Genomic DNA, 14,787 nt, shown 5'->3' with positions numbered 1-14,787 from the left:
CTCTGCCTGCAGCCACTGGAGAGAGAGAGAGAAAGAGACATTTTTCATAGCATGACCCACACCTTAGTTGTGTTGAATCTTCTCTGGAGATCCTTCTATTTTGTTTTGATTTTCAAGGGAGTTCAGGGAAAGAAAACTCCCAAAGGACATGCTTTGGATAAGTCCTTGTGGTTAGGTGAAATGCATCTTCACTCCTGTTTCAGAGGGGGCATCTGTCTGTTGCAATGTCTTTGCCTAATGGCTTAAATGTTACCATGGAAAACAGGTGTTATTTATTAACACTCATTAAGCACCTGCCTTCCTTTTTTCTATCATGGGTGAATGGGCAGAACTGAGTTCTTCACACAATTTTCAAAGACTCTGGGGCAGAGAAGATTGATTCAAAGTGAAAGCTCTCTCTGGGAAGCACCAGTACAGCAGGACCCAGAGGTTGCAGGGGAACCTCTGCCCACCCATGTCCCTCATGCAGCCAACCCCCACCTAAGAGGGTCCTCACCCAAGTGACCATAGACCCACAGAGGTCTCATTACTTAAGCCATAAGAACTGACTCCTAGCACTGTTTCAGTTGCTGTAAGCCTTCTTTTGCTCTTTTCCCTACTGCATGCTGAAACAGCAGAGGTGTGAGTGAGTTTTCCAAATTGTCAACATGCAACTTTGCTCCTCTGTCATTTTCTTCTCTATTTGTACCAAGGAGGTATTTGTATCTTAATAATCTGGGTGTTGTGATAGAATTCAATATTTAGAAGATGGGTTTGGCTCCTTAGGAGAGGAATGTGTTTGCATACCAAATGAGGAATTGTTGGCAAAGCTATGAGAGAAAATGATCAGCAGAGCCTAAAAATGCAGTCAAGGCACAGCAATAGATGCAGTAGAAGTGACCCACAGCAGGCAAGGTTAGAAGCAGTAAAGACAGAAGGCAAAGGGTGCATAGAAAGGGGAGAAAGAATCATGTTTCTTCTATGCGCTTCCCAGTTCTGCCAGAGGAAAAGATTAGCTCTTAATGAGGGGGACAGGGAAGACCTTTGAGTGTGGCCATTCAAGGAAATTTATCCATTTATATGTTTGATTGTCCTCATAGTCACAGGATGAATCCTTATGGTTGCTTGCTTCCTAAGCATGTACAAATCATCCCTATACTCATGCTACATAAACTGAACAGTGCTAAATGAGATCCTAAACTCCAGGTTTGTTTTCCAGTTAGACATTATATATGAAAATTCAGATGCCAAATACAGGCAGTCATGCCAAAATGAAGAGATCCTGTGTGACAAGGATATTGCCTTTCCTTTCTTTAAAAATGCCCTTTTAAAAGGTATTTTCTTTTTATAACCATGTCCCCATGTAAGCAGAAGGCTGATGGAGATCAAAGAAAGCAGCATGTCCTCCTGTGAGATGAGCGGGTACAGAGGTCTCAAGCACAAACACTTGAAGTCCTCAGCAGTGAGCAGCCACTTTCCCTGCTTTCTGCCAGGTGAGCAACAGCACAGACTTTTAAGACTGCAGAAAGAGAGGTGGAGCCCACCCGACATCCCCCTGTGCCCTCTCACTGCCTGTGCAGCACTGAGACCCAGCCAGTGCCCAGTCCCCAGGCCAGGCTCTGTTTTGGGAACAGGACTGGCAGAATCAGGTAACAGTGACCAGGGGCCTGGGGATCCGGCATCAGCCCCTTCAGCTCAATGTGCAATGCCATCTGCAGAGGGATTCAGCCTTGGCTGATTAATAACGTTATTGAGCCCATGTTTTCTTTCAAGCTCTGTCAAACCCACAAGCACTGCCAGGTTCTTTTAATATTGTGTTTGTGTGTGCATTATTTTTATTTTTATTTCCCTAAACATTTATTTTCTGATAGAAGGTAGAGACAACTACACAGCACGTTGAGGCACATTCTATTATTGTAGGTAGGACATAGACACACATGGACAGCCCTTACCCTATTAATTATCTGCTTGCTGTGGCTTCTCTCATCTCAGCTCCAGCCCACCCCAGCTCCGCAGCAAACTTCAATACTCGCCCTTTGTACACAGCCCTCTACCTCCTACCTCCCTCACCGTCTCCACTTGTCCTTACACCTCACACCCCCTTCATTCATCCATAAGTGTCCTCCACATACAAACAGCTCCTTTCCTCCTTTCAGAACCTTTCACTCTTCGTACATTCTTCTTTCCTTAAAAAAAATGTTGTAATACACTCCTACTTTCTTCTGCTGGTGTGCTTTTATTCTCTTATCCAGCCCCTTCAGCCTAGAAAATAGTGCATGCTTCCCTTCTACTTCTCTTTGCTCTTAACAAGAGTTGCCGAGGGCATGAGGGAGAAGAAGCTGAGATGCTCAGGAAAACTGTGGGGAAAACAATTCTTCCCAAGAGCACTTGCTCTGCTGTTCCTTACAGTCATGTGGCTCTCTATGGGGAGCACCGCGAGCTGGAGGTGTCCTGCCTAGCAGGATGCCCAGACACCTGCAAGGCAGAGAGAGAAGCCCGAGGAGAGCCAGCCCCACTGCTCTGCCCTGCTCTGGCTGGAAGTTCTGCTGCCTACGGAGAGACACTGAAATGCACCACTCTTGTGTCTTCCCAGCCAGCCTCAGCTGTGCTCTCTGGGGAAGACCCGCAAAGGGTGTAACACAAGCAGTCCTTTGCATTTTCTTCCTGCACTCTCATAGCTACCAATAATGACCTGGAAATACCAGAAATAAGCAGTTAAGCCACAGATTTCTGAAAGAGGAACTGAATATCATTCTCTCCATGTTTTTCATTATAGCTCTTCAGCACAGCAATTTTTAGTATGGGCCAGGACAAACATGTTTGCTAAGCAGAGCAGGAGGAAAACATAGGAATTATCCATAAAGCATACACAGCAGTCAGTTGGCTGGCAGAAGGGACATGAAGGAGATGGGTATTTGCAGACAACGCAAAAGTTATTGTGACAGCTGCAGATTGCGAGCCTTCTGTGGTAAATGCAGAGCCCAGCTGAGAACTTAGGAAAAGGACAGGAAAGGAAAGGAAAGCCTTAGGAGAATGCTGCCAGTCCCAGTATCATACTCTGCTGAAAGGTGCTGTAGAATATTTATGGTGCAGTTATAATGGGCTTAACAACATAAGGACTTCGTGGACGTTGACATGCAGATACAGATAATTTCTACTTGCACCCTGTGTCAGTCAAAGAACAACACTCACAAAGCAACAACTTTTCCTTTCCCTGCCTCATCTGTCTTTCCTAGTGGCTGAACTTCCCTGGGGCAGGGACTTGCCCATACCACGTGTAAGCAAGGCACCGAGCAGAGAATTTCTAACAGAGACATGCCCAGCTGGGTCCCAGCTGGCCCAAGAAGATACAAGGGCCTACAACTTAGTCACGCAGTGCTCTCAGCTCAGAAGGAAACAAGTCATTTTTGGTTCTGTAAGTTCAGGCTTCCATTTCTATTGTCAATTTACAGTACCCATGGATATGCTGGCTTAGCTTGTCATAAAGAAAGCTGACAGTGGCTACTAACACAGAGGGTATTTCACAACTCAGGGGATATAGGGAACAGAGACTTGGAGGAATGTTACCTTTTTCTTTATTTCAACTGTTAATTTTAGAAATTTTGTAGGACTTCTGACTGAAAACCCTTCAACAGCTTTGCCAGCAAGAGCTCCCAGGGCTGTACACAGATCACAGTTCAAACAGCACTGAGGAATCCTCTGCCCCTCTGCTAGATATACCGGGTTAGCAGTTGCAATGGTTTGGCTTTAATAGTAAAACCGTATTTGGAGCAGATGCACTGAGTTTTAACACATCTCTGAAAGCAGTCCCACTTTACCACAGCAGTTTCAAGTCCTTGTAAGTGCATGGAAAACTCACCTGTGACAATCTTGTTTCCACGCAATGTCTTTCTTTAGGCACCATCACAATTGTGCTCATATCAACATCCTCAGCTTAGAGCAGGCAACCCATGGATCACTACAAATGCTCAGCTTGGAAGCAGCCAGACTGCTCAGTCACACGCAGCCCACCACAATCTGGAAACGAAGCAGAAACCTGTTGCCCCCAGAAGGGCCAATCAGCCATGCATTAAATCAGCTGCAGCTCCAAAGTGCCTACAGGATAGCATTTAGTTAGTCAGCAGCATATTCCTTATAATAATTAACACCTACAATATCCACTTAGTAGTGGGAACTAGCAGGCTGCAAGAACTCATCCAGATGACAAGGATGTCCAAATCACCAGTGGCAGACGATTGCCCCTGTCTATTTCTTGTTTTGATGTGTACCACTTATGGTCCTCACCGCTTAAACAACGAACCTCTGAAGTGCTCTCAGGCTCCAAAATGAAATGCTAACAGGCACACGGATGTGGTACAGCAGGAAGCTGGCACTCACTACAGACTGTCAGCCTGGCTCTAATGATCAGGGAAGAACATGCAGACCAGCATCTTCTCTGCCCTGACACATTCATGCACAGTGCCCCAGGCAGCCTGTAGCACCAGAAGGGGGGAAGAAAATACCACATCATCCTGGAAACCTTCGGAGCAGCAGCAGCTGTTTGCTGGGAGCATCCTACTTCGTTGTGCTCGTTAAGGAGCAGGTGCAATACAATGCAGATGATAAAACTCAAATCCACCCTCAGTGCTTAAAGCTTTGATCTCAGAGACTCCTTCCCTCTGGTCTTGACTTTCTGTGTCCCTGAGCACTGTGTTTCCATGTCTGAGAAGTAAGTGGAGAGAACTTGTTATTTCTCTTAATTTCCTTGATTTCCTCCTCTCATTGAAAATCCCAGATGACATACTCCCTTTTTGTTCTTTACTACAACATCTTCATTGTTCTCTTCTTCCCAATACCATTTATTTCTTTAATTTTGCCAGGGCTTTGAGGGAGGAGGAATGATCTATAGGATGAAGCTGTGTTAGATCATATTCTTGTAACAAACAGCTCTCTGCATGGAGGGCATTGTGACCTATATGTTAAATGGAGAAGAAGAGTAGGAGATCTGGGAGTGTTTTTTTCTCTCTTCTGGTTTAATTTTCAGTTTCTAAGATATATGGTTCTGTAATTAAGGTGTCAATGTTAGTTGCAGGAGATCTGAATGCTATTCCTTGCTTGCTTAGAATTCTTCTGCAGTTGTTTTAGCTGTTTGTGAGCCTTGGACTGGAAATAGCAAAGCAAATATGACAGCCTTCCTATTTTTGCAGTGTAAGTACATTAGTCCCATTCTAATCAGGGAGATAAGAGCTGGGACTGTCATCCAAAATAAGTACATACCTCATCTGCTGCAGACAAAGACTACTTTTAGTACTTTAAGGTCTGCACAGGTACTATTACTACTAATTACTTCAGAGTAAAGATTTTTAACCAAATCCTGTGGTTAAGGATTTCAAAAGTGAGGAAAAGATACAAGAAAAGGCAGTACATATGGAGAAATTATATCTGAAAATGAAAACTCATATGTTGAGCTCCAGTTTCTGAGATCATTTCTCAGTAGATCTGGCTGATGGTCTTCTCTCTGTGCATTATAGATACAGCCGCTAGCAGATTGTGATTGCTTCAGGACGGTTTGTTATTCAAAATTATTTGATGACGGTTTTGCAAGGCTGCTTTTGTTGGTAGCTCTCTATTCACAAGAGAGCCATGCAGTTGCACTATGATTAGTGGCAGTATTTCTATTCCCCAGAAGTGTAAGCCTTAGTTATCCAATACAAATAGTTCACTTTCCCAAGGTGCAAGAGCACAGAAGCTTCAAACCTGTTTTCTGTGTGTGAATATACAATTAAAACTCTACCTTGGTGCTCTTTGCTGATGATAATCCTGAAACGGCTGTGCATGCAACCTGTATCAATTCCTTTAGAAAGTGAAGAAAAAAAAAAAAAAAAAAAAAAAAAAACAAAAAACCAGAGAATTACTGTTGGTGCCATTCAAATGGCTCTAGTGTCTGCTATTCACACCCTTCTCTATACAGAGGGGTGTCAGCCCTCTGTATAGAGAATCCTCAGTTACAATTGTAGAAAAACATTGCTTTCATCAGATTCCAGCACTGTCATAAATTATAATCATTGTTATTAAGGACAATTCAATTTTATAGGAGGAAACAGAGGTTAGGTGACCAAGAGTGCACAAAGTCTGTGACAGAATCAATAATGCAGCAGAGGTCTCTGAATGGACAATGAACTTGGCTGAGAGCAGCTCCCCGCTCTTCATCGCTCTCTGTTTTGGGGATGTTCAGTTCTGTAGGACTACTTCTGCCTCTTACCGTGTCTCTGATGACATCTTCAGTAATAATCCTGTGTTCAGAATGAAGGAACATAAACAGGAGATATTCCAGGCTCTCTGATGTGATGAATGAGACCTGGTGGGGATGAGGGTAAAGGGCATCAGATGTGTATGCTACATGGTTGAGAATAATCCCAGCAGGGAAGTGTTGTGTTCTTGAACTTCAAAAAGGTTATTATAGATAGTCAGAGGTAAGAAAAAGAAATTAAAACCTACAGAAAGCACTTGACAGCAGCTTTTTTTAATATCACTGTTGGTGCCTTCCAACCCTAATAGAATTCACTGATTTTGGAGAGTTATGACCATCCAGTCTGGAATAAAAACATGCTCTCCCTTAAACAGACTTTGGATATATAATTCAGTTTGAGCTTTCCTTTTCTAGTCAGTTCTATGTTCACATATCAAAATTACACAGCTCTAAAGTCATTAATAGTTGCAAGAGCTCTTTTCTATTAACGCTGTAATATTACATTATTTTACCAATCACTTTTTTTCACTCAGACTATTCTTTTTCCTCTCTGTCTTCTTCTTGCTTTCATTTTCAGTTCCCAACTTTTATGCTACACCATGTTCATCTGTCAGGATATAGAAAAAGGAGAGACTGTCAGGCACAACATAGGCTATTCTTTGTGTGAAGATTTGTGTTGTCCTCCAGGTGATTTTCTCTTGAGCTTTTAGTATTTTCATTGTCAGCCTGAAGGGTAAAAAAATGTGTGTACCATGAGTATATGTGTATGAAAGGAAGCTGGCGGTGAAGGGTAAAAATGACTAATTCTTTCCTTTTTACTGAAAGTAGAATGCAGACAGATATGCATATGACTGTATATTTAATTTCTCTAGTTATGCAGGACAATAACACAGTCTGACAGAGTTAACATCAAAATAAAATAGCTGCAATATCACTGTGCATAGCTTTTCACCTTTCCCTTTCTCGCTCATCAATACAGTTAATGACATATAGCCATCCAATAAAAAGTGGTTTGGGGCCTATATTATGCTGATGCATAATAGAAAGTTTCAGGTTCCAGTAAGGCTGATTCATTCCTCCCATCTGAGTAAAGGCTGGATGTTATACAAGTAAAGGTTGAATGTGATGAAACTGTTAGATGAAGCATGTCCTAGTCCTTTGAATGGAAAAGGTAACACTAAACCAAGTTCCATCAGGCCCTTAGGAGAGATTTCTCTCACCAAATTTGAGCTATCTGAACATTATACATCTCATCTAATCTCAAAGTTTTCCCTATAGTCATTGAATAAAGACAGGTGCCTCCAAATGAGCATCCATCCTCATAAAATCTCTAACAGAGAAAGGATGACTTGTGGTTGGTTAACTTCTCCCTCTCTGGGAGTCTAAAGATTACCTTAATCAAGTTTCCTTGGATTCAGAGGATGGAAGATAAGTAAGATGTATCCCAACTGAATTTGGATTTTGCTCCCAGCAGTGTTCATTCTGAAATGCTCCATTCCTCTCTCCTGCTTAGAGTCCCACTCACCAAGTAATGAGATTCGGGAACTTTTGACCCCTTTAGGCTTGCCAAGCTCAAACAGACGTAGGAGAGGAAACCAGGTTTCAATGTGCTAAATGAATTGTCAACAGAAGCTTAATGAAGCTCTGCTCCCAGAGCCTATTGCTGACAATGATGTTGGAGCCAGAAAGAGTCCAGCTTGCTACTCAGGGTGAGATCTCAGTGTATTTATTGAATACTTCCGTGCTACTTATAAATAGAGTGCATTTGATAGAGAAGTCGTCAAAAGACAATAAACATGGACTCCAATAAACATCAACTCCAGCAACATTACGTTTATGGAACTATTTCTGTAATAATTCTGAGTTACTTCACTGTGTTTCACCAAAATTATTCATCTCATCCATTTATGTATTAGGCTAGAAACTTTTTGATTCTAATATTGCATATTTCCACTGCCTCTCTCCTAAAAATTATAGGAATCTGGAGGTGCTGTTATTGTACAAAAGTTGTATTTTGGAATCCCTTTCACCACCAAATGGGTCAAACAGTATTCCATTTTGGGTGTGGATGCTGACTGTCATTGCACACAAATGTAGTGTTTCACTCTACCAGGGTACACATGAACCATTTTTGAAACACTGAAATATGAGAGTGGTGAGAACCCTTGAAGAGAGAGAAATGGACTATTCTGTCTTCAGATTTGACCAACACAGGGTAACTGGAAGGCTTATCTTTTCCATTGAGCCATGAGGGGAAGGGAGGGTATTGGCTAGTATCTCAGCAAGAAAACAGTAAATGCCCTGCACACTAACTAAAACAGGGTCTTGGAAATGAAAAAATATGTGGGTACATATACTTTATAATTTATGTTCACAAGCAGGGCAAATTAAGCATTTCTGATGCTGACATTTTCTAATTTCTGTGTTTGACTTTGCAAATTTCTTATTGTTTCTTAATTGTAGATCTCTGTTTAATTCTTTCTACATATCAGGACTTCTTGTGATCGTAAAGTCTCTCATCTCTCCATTCTTCACTCGAGTACAGAAGGAGAGGAGAGAAGGTCCAATTCTTGTTCTGAAGATAGATGGTGGTACATTCAGGCTGGGTGTCATACCTGTGCAGACAAGTGGGACAGAAGTGAACTGCTGCACCATGGATATCAGGCCAAAGTATTAAATGAGATGGACATTAAAGGGTAAAATAACAATGCTGAAGATGTAAGAAGTTCAATGACTGCAAAATCCAAACAGAATGTCAGGTATCAAGCTCCCTTAATCTCATCTTGGTGACAGTTACCTCCAGCATGGAGTGCAGAGACTGTCAACGAAACCACCATGTGGATGTGACTATTTCTTTTTCCCTTTGTCACTGATACTCATCACAGATGGGTTCTGCATGACATGTTTCCAGCAGAGACTGGTGACTGGTTGTAGTGATAAAAGCCTGTTCTGGACCAGAAATCAGGCATGGTTTCCTCATAGGACCTATTCCTGTCAGGGTGAAGGACACACTCCAAATACTCCTAAGAGAGATGTGGGCAGCTGGCTCAGACAGTGGACCATAATTCTGTCTCTTCACATTGTATGAAAAGGACTTTTCCTCCACAGATATATAGAGACTTTCCTGGTATTCATAGGGTTGCATGAAGCCTCCATCATCAAAACTGTAGTGTTCACCCCAACTCTTTCATTTAAAGAGCATGCCACCAAAGGTAGGGACAGAATGAAGGAGGGAAATAGTTTGACACAAACTGGGAGTGTGGTAATGAGACCACAGTAGTCAGCCCTTCCCTGTGCTCCCCAATTCAAATGTCATTCAAATGAACAGGTGTAAGTTCTCTTTCAGTCACACTTGCCTTGTTTCCCTGAGCTGTTCTGAGCTCAGCAGATGGTACAGCTAAGGATCCAGGTAGACAAGTACATGGTGAAATATGGTACAGCTAAGGATCCAGGTAGACAAACACACAATTAAATATGAATTCTTGCCTAATGCTGATCATAGATAATGCCAGGTCACATCTTCAAGATTAGGGACATTAAAATGAGCATGATACAGTGACACAAACATATGCAGCCTTGTTCCCCAGATAGCTTGTCTTTTGGAGACTTAGGCTCTGCTTCCTGTATTCCCTGCTTCTTGTATTCTATAGAAAAATAAAACTCCATGAGGTTCTCTGATGGGCACAAGGAATGACTTCTTAACTTGTACTTCACTGAGCATGAGCAACACAGGCAGCATTGCAGCTCCTAACACTATGCTGTATACTTGTTCTATTAAAATCACAAGAATATGTGAAAATCCAGCCTTTTGTTGAGCTTGCAATTACACTTTCAAAACCAGCTACCAGTTAACTACTAATCTAGCCATCCACTCATCTTCAGGCAGAACTCTCAGCCGGCTAGAGCTTTGAAGTTCCTCTGATCCACATAAAAACACATTAAGCCAGTACATGAGAAAAGAAAATGCCTCTAAAAAATGGTTACCTTTTGAATTTGGACCATTTGCTAACAGCGTGTCAAGTTCCATCATGGCTCCACATAGCAAGATTGTGCCACAGTACAAGGAATTCCTACAAGTCAATATTAAAATAATCAGGCCTTCAAGCTGTGTGACATGACAGGAATCATACCACCATCACTCATCTGTTCTCCACATGCTCTCTGTTATGATGCAACTTTGTTGACCCACATTGAAGAAGTTCATGCACCATAGTATGAGGTATGAAGCCCTTAGTGTTAGTCGGATTTGTACCCCAGCTGTTCCTAAGGAGGATCATTCTTTAACCTCAAGAAATTACATTTAAAGCAAACTGGATCAGGCACTGAGTTTTTATTCCTTCATCAGTTTTTTTTCCCCAAATATCAGCCGCTGGAGTAGCATGACAGCAGCTGTATGAAGAAGAAACTGATAGCACCACAACAAATCGAGGTCAAAGAGGCTGTGATCTGTTTGTCAGAATGGAAGTAAAGGCTTAGTTATTCCCTGCAAACACAGGAAATAAAGTGTGACTAAGATTTTCCTGGCCAGAATATGGAGACAGGCTGACAGTATAGGGATTAAAAAAAAAAAAATTAGAAAGGAATACTGGGCAAGGCAAACACTCTTATGTTCTTCCCATGGTAAAAATGTTCATCAGAGAACATTTCAAAAAGCTTCTAAACCACTATGCAGTCTAAATCCATAGTTCAGAAGAGACCTAGTTCTGAGAAGCCTATGTTTTCTCGACTTTCTATACTGACTATTTTCCTAACTGATTTAGACATCACCTATGACAAATACAGTCACTCTGGTAGTTACAGAGCCTATAGACTGGCTAAAGCTAGACAGGCTCAAGATTCAGCTCACTGTCACTGAAGTTGATGTGAGTTCATCATGAGTTGTAATATTCAGAGTGAATAAAGACCTAGAAATCAGCCCAGGCAAAGCTCTGTGCTGCTCTGCTTATGCTAGGGAAAATGTCCAACTTCTAGCTCAGGTATGTGCTTCCAACATCCCTTCTGAGAAAGACTTCAGCCTGCAAACCTCTCAGATCAGGGAGGGAAGGATTCCTGAAACACAGCCATCCGAGGAGCTGTCTGCACAACACAGCATATGGCAGGGCAGGTCCTGAGAGCAGCCTGGTCACACGGGTGAACTGCTGCCAGTTGGCTCATAGAGCTGGCTTCCCATCTCCTTCGTAATTCAGTGGAGTTACATGCCACCAAATCAGGAATCCCTGTGCCCTTCTGTGGTAGAAATGTGACCTTCTGCATCTTCAGGAGTCTGTCCATTCGCGTTACACCACCATGGTGGTTGCTGAATTGGCCTTTGGTACTCTGGCACAGGGGCAGGCATGTTTAGTTTGTGTAAAAGGTGACGCCTCCACTGACTTTATCTAAGCTGTGACTTTTCAGGAGGCCTCAAAGCAGCAAGCTTTCTTGTGTTACTGCAAACTCTGGAGCAGATCAGATCTGCAACTTTGTCCATAGAGATGCGATTCCATCTGCATTTGTTGAGCTTTTAAATAATGTATACACATTCTCTGGCAGCTCGTTTAGGGGAAAGTTACTGCTTTCACAATATTCCTTATTGCCTATGTTTTCTTATGTAGGTAAAGATTTTCTAACTTTAGTCCTACTGTATGTTCTTCAGTTTCTAAGGAGACAACGGACTTTATAAACCATTTGGTAACTACATCGACAAATTTCTTAGTGATGGTGGTTTAGCACATTCAGGAAACTTTTTTTTTTTTTTTAAATCAATGTCTTTTTTAGTTTACCTCTGTGAATTGCCATCACTAATTAAATTCACTTCTCTCCCTTGCATCTGCAGCCATTCAATACCTGTAGAATGTGACCACATTCTGTCCTTTACTCCAGGTTTGTTGGCAATGAGTGGAGATTCACGTTTATCTGAATTTTAGTCCATTTCAGAAAATACTAATATATATCAGCCCATGGATCAGGTCATGGTCTTCTCTCACCAGCAAAGTCCTCTCAGACTCACCTCTATATCTATTTCCCACTTTCCCTCTCTTCTTTCTTCCAGACCTTAGTTTTCCCTCCTGAAGAGCCATGTCTGCTTCTCAAGCTAAGTTATCTATAACTCTTTGAGTTTAGCTGGTTCTCTTCTGAAACTGTTGCTAAGCAAAGAAGGAAAAGGAGTAAGGTAAAGGTGTCTCGGCAGAAAACTTCACATATCTGAGTTATGTGGATTAGGAAGAAACTGATGCCTTGCATTCAACATCTGTAAAGGGTGAAAAGAGGTGAATATGAGATATGTAATCCTTGTAATTCCATTTGAAGGGTTTACTGTGTGGATCTGCTGTTCAATTACCTATAGGCCAGCAAGAAGATTATAAAGGAAAAGAATTTCCTGTGGCATACAAAGGGACTTAAACCTGAAGTGCAAGTGAGAAGATTTTGCAGGCTGAGCACTATGTCTTTTCTTAAAGGAGGAAAAATGGACTTTTCCCCTGTAGATCCACATTTTTTATTTCATTTCATTCCCCTACATTTTCAAAGTAGATGTGGAAAGTGGTCATCTGTGCCAATTTTGGCTGGGATAGAGTTTGTTTTCTTCATAGTAGCTACTATGAGGCTATGTTTTGGAATTGTACAGAAAACAATGTTGATAATACAGGGATGTTTTAGTTACTGATGAGCAGAGCTCACACAGCATCAAGGCTTTTTCTGCTTCTCACCCCACCCCACCAGCAAACAGGCTTGGGGACAGAAGAAGCTGGGAGGGGACACAGCTGGGACCACTGACCCCAACTGATGAAAGGGATATTCCATACCATATACCATCATGCTCAGCATATAAAGCTGTGGGAAGAAGAAGGAAGGGGCAGGAGGTTTGGAGTGATGGAGTTTGTCTTCCAAAGTCACCGTTATGAATGATGGAGTCTGGCTGTCCCGGGGACGGCTGAGCATCCGACTGCCCATGGGAGGCAGTGAATGAATTGCTGGGTTTGCTTTGCTTGTATGTGCATCTTTTGCTTTAATTATTAAACTGTCTTTATCTTAATCCATGGGTTTTCTCCGTTTTACTCTTCCAGTTATCTCCCCCATCACACCAGGAAGGAGTGAGTGAGCGACTGAGTGTTGCTTAGCTGACGTCTGAGGTAAACCACAACACTGTCTCACTCCTACCCTCTCTCCTCTTTCATGTGAATCATGAAGAATAAACTTTTTTACCTCTACTGCAAAGACAGATGTGTTATTATCATATGCTCAGGGATTGACCTTGGGAGAATGTGAGCTGGAATAGGAGACCAAATTATTTTTCCCATTCTTGGGCAGTGCCACAATCCCAGAGGAATACTGTGATCTCCCATTGAAGCAGGAGAAGCTGTAGGTTTTGCTAGATCAAATCAAAATCTCATCCCTCAATGGCACATAAACATACAGCTTTCCTGCTTTGTGTAGGAAGTACACTATTTGTGACATCCACAAATGGGTAACCAGGATCACCAACCTTCCCCTTCCAGAAACAACATTTATTCTCGTGGTATAAAACCTGACTAAATCTGGGAATGTCCTCATTCTCCTCCCTGCAGCTGTGGTCATAACAGAGGGCATGTGTGCATGTGAGCACTGCAATGGACTACACCACTTGTCTGCTAACACAGCTGAATTTAGTACTTTCAGAGTAAAGTTCATCCTTCTGGAGTAAAACAGAGGAAGACTTCAGATTATCTATAATAAGAACTTGCCTGTAAGAAAGTTGTTTTTATCCAGAGTAGTAATAGGTAATCATGCCTCTGTGTCACAAGCCCTTGTAGTGTGGTGACTTACTGTAATAGGGACGACATGTTTGCCTTTGTGGCAGAACCATATTTTTATTTTTTACACTCGTACTACTGGAGCAGACAAGAGGCCAATCTGTGGGACAAGACTCTAGTGACCCCCTAAAAACAATTTAATGCTGAGATCATAAGAAGCGTTCCCTGGTCATCAAAAAGCAATTTGCCCTTCCCGGAGTCTGCAGGCATTAGCCTGCTCTTACAGAGCAGCATCCACATCCATGCTGCATGCCAGTGCTGGGAGGAGGGCAGTGCTCCAGTCCTGTCTCTTCAGCTGACTCCAACTCCTTTACACTTGGCTGCCCCTGGGTTTGTTTTAATAACTCAGCTGTTTGAGCATCATTAAAATGGCTCTAACTGGAGCCTGTGATAAGATAGCAATCGGCATATGAACCAAAGCGACTCAGTCCATAAATAATATTTGCCTGTACTGTTAAGAGAATAATGAAGCTGCTACTGTAAGACTCCAAGGAGCCAGGTGACAAGAATAGGGTGGAAGGAGAGGAATTGACCGAGTCTTCCTAGAAAGGTGGATGAAAAGGGCCTTTGCGGGACTTACAGTTTAATATGGTAGCTTTTCTCTTGGGCAGTTTTGGATACTGATACACACTGCAAGCTTCAAGCAAATGTTTCATGGGTTATAGTTCCCTTGAAGGGAAATTAAAACCAGCGTATGTTGGCACTGGCAGTGGGTGTGTCTGAGCTTTTCTGAAGCTTCTGATGCACACAAACATGCACAGTGAATCACCATATTTTATAGTATGTTCTCAAAGGAGCCTGGATCTTGGCATA

This window comes from Tyto alba, unplaced genomic scaffold (genome assembly GCF_018691265.1).
Source record: "Tyto alba isolate M040663 unplaced genomic scaffold, T.alba_DEE_v4.0 Super-Scaffold_16, whole genome shotgun sequence".
In the NCBI taxonomy this organism is placed as follows: Eukaryota; Metazoa; Chordata; class Aves; order Strigiformes; family Tytonidae; genus Tyto; species Tyto alba.
This window is presented reverse-complemented; position numbering follows the sequence as displayed.